The sequence below is a fragment of the Lonchura striata genome, chromosome 37, assembly GCF_046129695.1.
Source record: "Lonchura striata isolate bLonStr1 chromosome 37, bLonStr1.mat, whole genome shotgun sequence".
Classification (NCBI taxonomy): Eukaryota; Metazoa; Chordata; class Aves; order Passeriformes; family Estrildidae; genus Lonchura; species Lonchura striata.
Genome location: NC_134639.1, coordinates 2821826 through 2832766, shown reverse-complemented (window position 1 = coordinate 2832766; position 10941 = coordinate 2821826). Strand labels below are relative to the sequence as shown.

Below are 10941 nucleotides of genomic sequence, written 5' to 3'. Positions count from 1 at the left end.
TCGCCACGACCGAGGAAGGGCGAGGCGCCGCCGCCTCGCCCGCGACCTTCCGGGGGTTGCTCTCTGCCGGGGGCTTCGGTCCGTGCTAGGGCGGGCCGGCCACCGCGGCCGGCCCCTCTCTGCCCGCGAAAAAAACAGCCCGCCCGCAAGGCGGGTCCCCGGCTTAAGGCCGAGGAAGGGGGTGACTTCAACAGCACGCGCCGGTGGGACGGGGTGCCGCCACCCCGGCTCCACGGCTCATCGGGCGACCGCCGTCACCGAGCCCCTCCGGCCACGCGGCGAATGCCGAGGCCAGGCCGCGCGCCCCACCGCTGCCCTTCCGACACGGACACGCTGGCAAACAGGTCGGGAGCGGGGGAACCGGGCGCCGCCACCGCGGCGGGCTGGCCGGGCCTTGCTCGGGGAGGAGGCTCTCGGGCGAGGGCCGGGGAAAAAAAAAGCCCGGCCGCGTCGACCCCCGGCTGCCGGCCACTGCCACCGGACCGGCTGCCGGAAAAATGCCTGCCGGAGCGGGCCCCGGCTTAAGGCCAGGCGGAAAAGGGACGAGGCGCCGCCGCCTCACCTGCCACCGATCGTCCCAGGGGGGCCGCCCCCCCTTCAACCGGGCCGGCACGGCAGCCGACCGGAGCGGAGCAACACACACGCGGGGCTTCTCACCGCCTCGCTGCGGCCAGCGAGCGGCTTCTCGACACGGTCTTTCGGGCCGTCTCTCTCGGCTCTCGGCTCTCTCTCTGGTGGCCCTTCACACTGCCCATTCTCTTCTCTCTGGCTTCTCGGGCAGCTCTCCCCCCGAAAGAGCGCCCTGGGCAGGACGGGAACCGGGACCAAGCCACGCGGCTCACCCGGCCTAGGCGGCACTCGCTCTGCCCCGACGACCGCGCGGCGCGGCCGCCCTATCCTCCGCCTTGCGACGCAGGCACCCTGGAAACCTGCGGGGACGCGGCCCGTCACCTCGCTCCCAATATACGGAAAGATAAGTCCAAGGCCGCCGACGCCTCCAAGGAGACGAGTGGAAGTCGACCGGGAGGGTGCGCCAGCGCAGGCCGACCGCTACGTCGACATAGCCGGAGGCAGCCTGGAACAGCGACCCCTTGGTGAACTTCCGCAGGCGGCCGCGACACCAGGTCTACCCGGGCGGACGGAGACCAGGTCTACCCCGGCTCCGGGATACCAGGTCTACCCCGGCCGCCGGGTACAAGGTCTACCCCGTCTCCGGGATACCAGGTCTACCCCGGCCGCCGGGTACAAGGTCTACCCCGGCTCCTGGATACCAGGTCTACCCCGGCCGCCGGGTACAAGGTCTACCCCGTCTCCTGGATACCAGGTCTACCCCGGCCGCCGGGTACAAGGTCTACCCCTGCTCCTGGATACCAGGTCTACCCCGGCCGCCGGGTACAAGGTCTACCCCGTCTCCTGGATACCAGGTCTACCCCGGCCGCCGGGTACAAGGTCTACCCCGTCTCCTGGATACCAGGTCTACCCCGGCCGCCGGGTACAAGGTCTACCCCGGCTCCGGGATACCAGGTCTACCCCGGCCGCCGGGTACAAGGTCTACCCCGGCTCCTGGATACCAGGTCTACCCCGGCCGCCGGGTACAAGGTCTACCCCGTCTCCTGGATACCAGGTCTACCCCGGCCGCCGGGTACAAGGTCTACCCCGTCTCCTGGATACCAGGTCTACCCCGGCCGCCGGGTACAAGGTCTACCCCGGCTCCTGGATACCAGGTCTACCCCGGCCGCCGGGTACAAGGTCTACCCCGGCTCCTGGATACCAGGTCTACCCCGGCCGCCGGGTACAAGGTCTACCCCGTCTCCTGGATACCAGGTCTACCCCGGCCGCCGGGTACAAGGTCTACCCCGGCTCCGGGATACCAGGTCTACCCCGGCCGCCGGGTACAAGGTCTACCCCGGCTCCTGGATACCAGGTCTACCCCGGCCGCCGGGTACAAGGTCTACCCCGGCTCCTGGATACCAGGTCTACCCCGGCCGCCGGGTACAAGGTCTACCCCGTCTCCTGGATACCAGGTCTACCCCGGCCGCCGGGTACAAGGTCTACCCCGTCTCCTGGATACCAGGTCTACCCCGGCCGCCGGGTACAAGGTCTACCCCGGCTCCTGGATACCAGGTCTACCCCGGCCGCCGGGTACAAGGTCTACCCCGTCTCCGGGATACCAGGTCTACCCCGGCCGCCGGGTACAAGGTCTACCCCGGCTCCTGGATACCAGGTCTACCCCGGCCGCCGGGTACAAGGTCTACCCCGTCTCCTGGATACCAGGTCTACCCCGGCCGCCGGGTACAAGGTCTACCCCGTCTCCTGGATACCAGGTCTACCCCGGCCGCCGGGTACAAGGTCTACCCCGGCTCCTGGATACCAGGTCTACCCCGGCCGCCGGGTACAAGGTCTACCCCGTCTCCTGGATACCAGGTCTACCCCGGCCGCCGGGTACAAGGTCTACCCCGGCTCCGGGATACCAGGTCTACCCCGGCCGCCGGGTACAAGGTCTACCCCGGCTCCTGGATACCAGGTCTACCCCGGCCGCCGGGTACAAGGTCTACCCCGTCTCCTGGATACCAGGTCTACCCCGGCCGCCGGGTACAAGGTCTACCCCGTCTCCTGGATACCAGGTCTACCCCGGCCGCCGGGTACAAGGTCTACCCCGGCTCCTCGTTACCAGGTCTACCCCGGCCGCCGGGTACAAGGTCTACCCCGGCTCCTGGATACCAGGTCTACCCCGGCCGCCGGGTACAAGGTCTACCCCGTCTCCTGGATACCAGGTCTACCCCGGCCGCCGGGTACAAGGTCTACCCCGGCTCCGGGATACCAGGTCTACCCCGGCCGCCGGGTACAAGGTATACCACGTCTCCTGGATACCAGGTCTACCCCGGCCGCCGGGTACAAGGTCTACCCCGGCTCCTGGATACCAGGTCTACCCCGGCCGCCGGGTACAAGGTCTACCCCGTCTCCGGGATACCAGGTCTACCCCGGCCGCCGGGTACAAGGTCTACCCCGTCTCCGGGATACCAGGTCTACCCCGGCCGCCGGGTACAAGGTCTACCCCGGCTCCTGGATACCAGGTCTACCCCGGCCGCCGGGTACAAGGTCTACCCCGGCTCCGGGATACCAGGTCTACCCCGGCCGCCGGGTACAAGGTCTACCCCGTCTCCGGGATACCAGGTCTACCCCGGCCGCCGGGTACAAGGTCTACCCCGGCTCCTGGATACCAGGTCTACCCCGGCCGCCGGGTACAAGGTCTACCCCGGCTCCTGGATACCAGGTCTACCCCGGCCGCCGGGTACAAGGTCTACCCCGTCTCCGGGATACCAGGTCTACCCCGGCCGCCGGGTACAAGGTCTACCCCGGCTCCGGGATACCAGGTCTACCCCGGCCGCCGGGTACAAGGTCTACCCCGGCTCCTGGATACCAGGTCTACCCCGGCCGCCGGGTACAAGGTCTACCCCGGCTCCTGGATACCAGGTCTACCCCGGCCGCCGGGTACAAGGTCTACCCCGTCTCCGGGATACCAGGTCTACCCCGGCCGCCGGGTACAAGGTCTACCCCGTCTCCTGGATACCAGGTCTACCCCGGCCGCCGGGTACAAGGTCTACCCCGGCTCCGGGATACCAGGTCTACCCCGGCCGCCGGGTACAAGGTCTACCCCGTCTCCGGGATACCAGGTCTACCCCGGCCGCCGGGTACAAGGTATACCCCGTCTCCTGGATACCAGGTCTACCCCGGCCGCCGGGTACAAGGTCTACCCCGGCTCCTGGATACCAGGTCTACCCCGGCCGCCGGGTACAAGGTCTACCCCGTCTCCGGGATACCAGGTCTACCCCGGCCGCCGGGTACAAGGTCTACCCCGGCTCCGGGATACCAGGTCTACCCCGGCCGCCGGGTACAAGGTCTACCCCGTCTCCGGGATACCAGGTCTACCCCGGCCGCCGGGTACAAGGTCTACCCCGGCTCCTGGATACCAGGTCTACCCCGGCCGCCGGGTACAAGGTCTACCCCGTCTCCGGGATACCAGGTCTACCCCGGCCGCCGGGTACAAGGTCTACCCCGGCTCCTGGATACCAGGTCTACCCCGGCCGCCGGGTACAAGGTCTACCCCGGCTCCTGGATACCAGGTCTACCCCGGCCGCCGGGTACAAGGTCTACCCGGTCTCCGGGATACCAGGTCTACCCCGGCCGCCGGGTACAAGGTCTACCCCGGCTCCTGGATACCAGGTCTACCCCGGCCGCCTGGTACAAGGTCTACCCCGGCCGCCGGGATACCAGGTCTACCCCGGCCGCCGGGTACAAGGTCTACCCCGTCTCCGGGATACCAGGTCTACCCCGGCCGCCGGGTACAAGGTCTACCCCGGCTCCTGGATACCAGGTCTACCCCGGCCGCCGGGTACAAGGTCTACCCCGTCTCCTGGATACCAGGTCTACCCCGGCCGCCGGGTACAAGGTCTACCCCGGCTCCGGGATACCAGGTCTACCCCGGCCGCCGGGTACAAGGTCTACCCCGGCTCCGGGATACCAGGTCTACCCCGGCCGCCGGGTACAAGGTCTACCCCGTCTCCGGGATACCACGTCTACCCCGGCTCCCGGAAGACCAGGTCTACCCTGGCTCCTAGATACCAGGTCTACCCCGGCTCCTGGCTATCAGGTCTACCCCGGCGGCCGGACACAATGTCTAGCCTGCCTCCCGGACGACCAGGTCTAGCCTGGCTCCCAGAACACCAGGTGTACCCCGACTGCCAGAAGATCAGGTCTATCCTGACGTCTGGATACCAGGTCTAGCCTGGCGCCAGAACACCAGGTCTAGCCCAGCTACAGGAACACCGCCCCGGCCCTTTTACGACGCTGACCCGCGGGAGCGGCATTGCGGCCTGTTCACGGGGGCTTTCTGTGCTGAGCATTGGCCTGGCCATGTTCTTGAGAGAGCCTGGGCAAGGAGCCTGGAGCCCCCAGGCCCTGGCCTGAGGCATCAGTGCTGCCCCAGCAGTGCCCATGGGCTGTCCTTGCTGCAGCCTTGGCACTGCCACCCCCAGGACTGTGCCCAGCCCCGAGAGCTCTCAGGCCCTGCAGCTACACCAGGGCCACCAGGGCAGCGGGCAGGGCCACGGGAGCAGCACTGGCAGCACCAAGTGCTGCTGCTCCTGGGCACAGCTGCTGTGCCAGCACTGATCTGCCCCCAGCTCTGCATTCAGACATTGCTGCTGCAGCTCCAGAGAAGGCAACAAAAGGGGTTATCTTTGGAACAACCTATTCTGGAAGATCCTTTAGTTCCTTTAAAGCCACCTAGAGCACAGCTCCTCCTGGACACAGTCTATAGTTGCAGGGAAGGTGGAGGGAAACAAAGCAAGAAATGGCACAAGCAATAACATTCTTGAGGACAATATTAAATGTGTAATACAAAGAAAAAGAACCTTTAAAATTAAACCAAAAAGTAGTATCAAGGTGACTCTTATTACAAGTGATTTGCAGAAATTTGCCAGCTAATTAATGTTCTTGAAAGCATCCAGTCATCCATCTCCTCACTGCAGACTTGAGCTCTTGGTTCCTCAGGCTGTGGATGAGGGGGTTCAGGGCTGGAGGAACCACGGAGTACAGAACTGACAGTACCAGATCCAGGGATGGGGAACGAGATGGAGAGGGGCTTCAGGAGAGCAAACACCGCAATGCTGATGGACAGGGAGTAGGGACTGCCCACCAAGGTGAAGGGAGGCAGGTGGAAAAGGCTTTGTGCCATCCCTGCTCAGAGGGGATCCTCAGCACATCTCTGAAGATCTGCACATAGGAGAAAACAATGAACACAAAACATCCGAGTCCCAAACAGGCACTGACTGCAATTAGCCCAAGTTCTCTCAGGTAGGATTAGGAGCAAGCGACCTTGAGGATCTGGGGGATTTCACAGAAGAACTGGCCCAGGGCAGTACCCTGACACAGGGGCAGGGAAAACGTTTTGGCTGGTGCAGCAGGGATTAGAGAAAGCCACTGGCCCAGGCACCTGCTGCTGTGTGGGCACAAGCTCTGCTGCCCAGGAGGATCCCGTAGTGCAGGGCTTTGCAGATGGACACGTAGTGGCCGTCGCACATGATGGTCAGGAGGGAATACTCTGCTCCCATGAAGAAGATAAGCAGAAATACCAGAGCAGCACATCCTGTGTAGGAGATGTGCCTGGTGTCCCACAGGGAATTGTGCAGGGCTTTGGGGACAGTGGTGCAGATGGAGCCCAGGTTGCTGAGGGCCAGGTTGAGCAGGAAGTAGAACATGGGTGTGTGCAGGTGGTGGCCCCAGGCTATGGTGCTGATGATGAGGCTCTTGCCCAGGAGGCCAGCCAGGGAGATGGGCAGGAAGAGGCAGAAGTGCAGGAGCTGCAGCTGCCGTGTGTCTGCCAGTGCCAGCAGGAGGAAGGGGCTGATGGAGCTGCTGTTGGACATTTGCTGTGGCTACACATGGGGACCTGTTCATGGAGAAAAGGACAGTGAAGAGTTAGAGGAGATACCTGTAATCAAAATCAAAGCCATTTCCCATACACCCTCCTCCATAACACACAGAGACACCTTTTTGTGTTCAAGAGTTCAGGGTTTTTTTTTTAAGCTGCCCCCATGTGTCACCCTGATTCTTAATATTTTCTAAAGCCTTCTGAGTTTACATTCTTTTGGAGAATTTTCCCACACAATTTCTGTAAACAACATATTGTTTACATTCTTTTATGGGGGTGGAGAAACTTGATGTACTAGTGGTTTGTCCAATGTCTTTGGACAGGTGGCCCATTCACTCTCCAATCCAGTGTCACCTTTGGGAAAGTATAAAAGTCGGAGTCAGATAATAAACCTTATTCTTTACCTTGCAAATAGCAGGTGGCTTGCGTTGTGCTTTCACGTGTCCTATAGCGACACCCATGTCTCTCATGTATTCCTGGATATCAGAAACCTTTGGCATTTCTGCTGCACTCATGGAGAACAGAGCAAGTTCTGTGAGGCAAAGTGATGAATGGAGAGTGAGGGGAAATGGCCTGGCATTCTGACCTGTTCCGAGTTTCTCTGGGCTTTAACCTTTCACAGGTGGACGGTGATCACCTTCCCATGCTTCCCCTAAAATGTCACTATGTGCTGCTGAGAGCAGATGGATCCACCACAGCCCAGATCCACTTTTGTATCCAAGGACTCACTTTGCTCATTTCACCAACCCAACAGCATTTTCAGTGTCAGAACACCTCTGCCTTTCCTTATCAATCTTATAACTCAGAGATGCTCTAGGACAGGTTTGCATCCTGGATTGAAGCTCCCAGCTTGGACTAAAATCTCAGGGAGACTTCCAAGTGTCCTTCTGATGGCACTGGATGAAGGGAGGTGCAGCCGGGCACTGGGGACAGCTGTGTCACCCTGAGCCAGCTGTGCCCCCTGCCAGAGCCCCCAGTTCTGGGCAGCTGCTCCCAGCCCTGTTCTCTGCAGAGGGAACTGGGCCCGGGGCTGCAGCTCTGCCTGCACAGGAGGGGCTGCATGCCTTGGAGCCCCGCCCTGAGGACAGAGGCTTGGCTGAGGCACAGGAGCAAGGGGGCTCTCCCTGCCTCAGCATTTCTGGGTTTTGTTTTCTCTTATTGCCTGGTCTTCTCTCTTCTTCCTGGAGATTTTCCTCCTGCAGGTGTTTCCCTGTGCCTGATCTCTCCCTGCCAGCACTCGCAGACCCCAAATTTCTGTGCACTTTCCTTGGCCCTTCAGAACCCTGTCTGTTTGCAGGGCACTGGCTGGGGACATGTCCTAGTTTAGGGCAAATTTGGGAGAAAACCTCTGGAAGGAGCCCCCAGGAAACAAACCCCCATGGCCCCTCCCCCCCACCTGGTTCGGGAAGAATTTTCTCAGAGAGAAGTGGAAAAAACCTGTTTATTTAACAAACAAAAGACTCCCCAGCACCAAAAAATGAAAAACACCAGATGACAAAAAACTCTTTCATCACTCTGAAGAGATGACAAATCCAGAAATTCTCTCTTGTGAATGATGGCCTGGATCTGGGTGCTGGGGATTGGTCCCCAGAACTGGGAATGCTGCTGCCGATCATGAAATGCAGGCTCTCAGTGCTCCTCGGTGTTCCCCAGGCCCCAGTCCAGAGCAGGTTGGAATGATATTCAGGAAAGGGAAAGGGAAAAAAACACCAGTCCAGGGGAAAAAAACTGGACTGTTTATCTAGACTAACTAACAAGCAAAAGTAAAGGCAAAAACAGAAGCAGGAGCAGGAGCAAGGAAGCAAAGCAAGCAAGCAAAGCAAAGCAAGCCAACCAGTACTAGCCTCTTCTAGACAGCAGACCATGGCGGGAGGTGAGCCAGCTGATAACAAGACAAAACAAACCTTCACTTTCAGTGTCAGTTCTGAAAGCACAGAACATATTATCAAACATAAACAGAACACACAACTGGGGATACAAACACCATAATATCACCCTAGGACAGAGCAGGTTCTGTTTGCAGCTTGAAGAAAGGACAGCTCAGACTGAGCCTGATGGTCCCAGCAAAGGTGATCCTGGTGCTGTCCATGGGCAGAGTGGCTGAAAGCACATTAGGGATCTCCTGTGAACCTATTGATCACTAAAGTAAGATTTCAGATATCTCAGGCACTTGTCAAAATTCGTAACACCTTTAATATATAACCCCCCTCCCTGCCATTCGCCAGTAGTAGGAAATTGAATACAAAGTCTCAGGAAATGTTCCTCATTGTTATCAAAATACTTGTATTGGAAATATTCTATGACTGTTCAGCCCTTAGCAAGTGAGAGCTTCATGAGCATTTCAGCTCCCCTGCACCAGAAATATTCAGGGTTGTACTCACAGAATCTGTGGGTATTGGGATGTTCCAGCTTTAGGACATGGTTCCAGGAGCTGCAGCTGCATTGTCCTGCAGCCAGAGGTTCCTGTGCCAAGGGCTGGCAGTGATTCTGCCCCAGTCCCTTCTCAGCCCCTTCCCAGCCCTGTCTGATTGAAGCCCTGCTGGGCTGGGAGAAGAGCTGCTCATCTGTTGGAGGGTGCCGTGGGAGACAAGACTCATGCTATCATGATCATCAAGTCTCAGTTTATTGTGACAGATTACACAGTTTATATATGTTCGTTAATTAGCTCATACATATTGCAAAAGCCGAGCTCATGATTGGTTGCTATGTGACTTGTACTATTATCTTAAAAGTATCTTTGTGAATGATACTTGCCTGTCCAGCTGGCCTTGCAGTTAGAACAGCTTAGTACTTCTTTGTTCTTCTCTATCTATTTCTACATACCAAGCAGTTTCAATATCCTGCTTTCTGCACACCTGTTGCTGTCATGCTGGCATGGTAGAGTGGAGGAAGGTTTTAGAAAGGCCTTGGGAATGGTAAACTGAGGAAAAGGATACATTCATGTATGCCCCATTGTATTATAAAGGCCTTGGGAATGGTAAACTGAGGTAAAAGATACATTTATGTATGCTCCACTGTTTCGGGAAAGTCCCGCTTCAGCATTCCTCTGCAGACCCCCTTCTCCCCACCCCTGAGCAGTTCCCATTGGACCTGGCCCCTGGGGTGGTTCTGATGTGCCTTAGCTGAACACTGTCTCTATTGTTTAAGACCTTATCTCTTAATTTTGCTGTATAAAACTGTATCTGGGCAATAGCCCAGCGCCTTTGGTCACTGCAATGCTTCAGGCAATACAATCTATCTGGACAAGCATACCATTGGTCTCTCTTGGTCTCTTTATCTCGAATCCTAGCGGCGACTGAGGCAGCGCCACAGCTCGGACCGTGCTAACCCAGCCACTGCCTGGTAAGCCCAGGGCAGGGGGACCGCGGAAAACCCCGGCCCCGGAGGGGACAGCTAGCCGGAGGGTCCCAGTGGGCCGGGGAGGGACGGGGGACAGCAGCGAGGAACCCCCGAGAGCAAGGTGGCGGTCGAAAGAGAAGCAACACACACCATCTACTCTTCAGGGTCATGCAAACTTTGCAGCAGTCACATAGCCCTCCCTATTTGGATTAATTTTACAGTATCATGTCCCCTGTTGTACAACCATTCCTCTGTCAAGCTCTCTTCACTCATCAAGTGAAATGTGCTTTTGAAGCTCTTCTTGGTTGTCAGGAGCTGCTTCTGTGCCAGGACCCTGGCCCAGCTCATCAGCACAGACACAGCACAAGGACTTTAATGACCCTCTGGGGCTTTGTGCTGAGGCCCTGTCGTGGTTTGACATGGAAAAATAATTTTTCTCGGAAGGAGGAGGTCAATCCAGTCAGGGGTCAGTGTTGGATATTGACACTTGGGGTGACCAATTGAGGGTGGACATGCCCCTGAGAACACAGAGGGGTTAAAAGCAGAATTACCAGGAGAACTTTCTCTCTCTTTGGTTCCGGTCAGGGTGCAGTGCAGACTCTCCCCTGCCCAGCCTGTGGCTGGGTGGGGGAGGGGAAGCCATGTGGCCTGACTGAGGTAAGGCCGAAGGATGGAGGGGCTGGAACCGGACTGTCCCTCTGCAGATGAAGGGTGGAGGAAAGCTGGGATGTTGGCGTTTTCCCCCCAGAGTCTCTCTCTCTCGAAAGAAAGGGACAGTGACAGTGCCGACAGTACTCTGGCAGAGAAGGAAGGTGGGGGAAGTGTGCTCAGCGTGGGAGCTGGAGCCTGGGCCGAGAGCCATCCAGGGAGTCGGGACTTTTAACCCTTCCTTGAGAAATGAAAGCTTGGTTTGAAAGAAGGAAGAGAGACAGCCTTTGACCTGGGATGTTAGGGAAAGAAGACTGCAGGGGAAGATGATGGAGTGGCTTTTGGCTGAACTTTTTCTTGTTAGCCATAGACTGAACCAATTTTCTCCTCCAAGAGAGAGACTGTATTTTAGGAGGATGCGTGGTGAGCCAAGAGACCTGCTTCAGCAACTACCAGTTCAGGAATGAACAGAGAAAGTTGAGGAGGGTGTGATGGTGCCCTCTGTCTTCAGGAAGATGAAG

At 58.7% G+C, this 10941-nt stretch overlaps 1 pseudogene; it reads right to left on the bottom strand.

Annotated features, from left to right (window-relative positions):
* Positions 1-5463: 5463 nt before the first annotated feature.
* On the bottom strand, positions 5464-6428 carry LOC116184060 (olfactory receptor 14J1-like; annotated as a pseudogene).
* Between the last annotated feature and the right edge of the window lie 4513 nt (positions 6429-10941).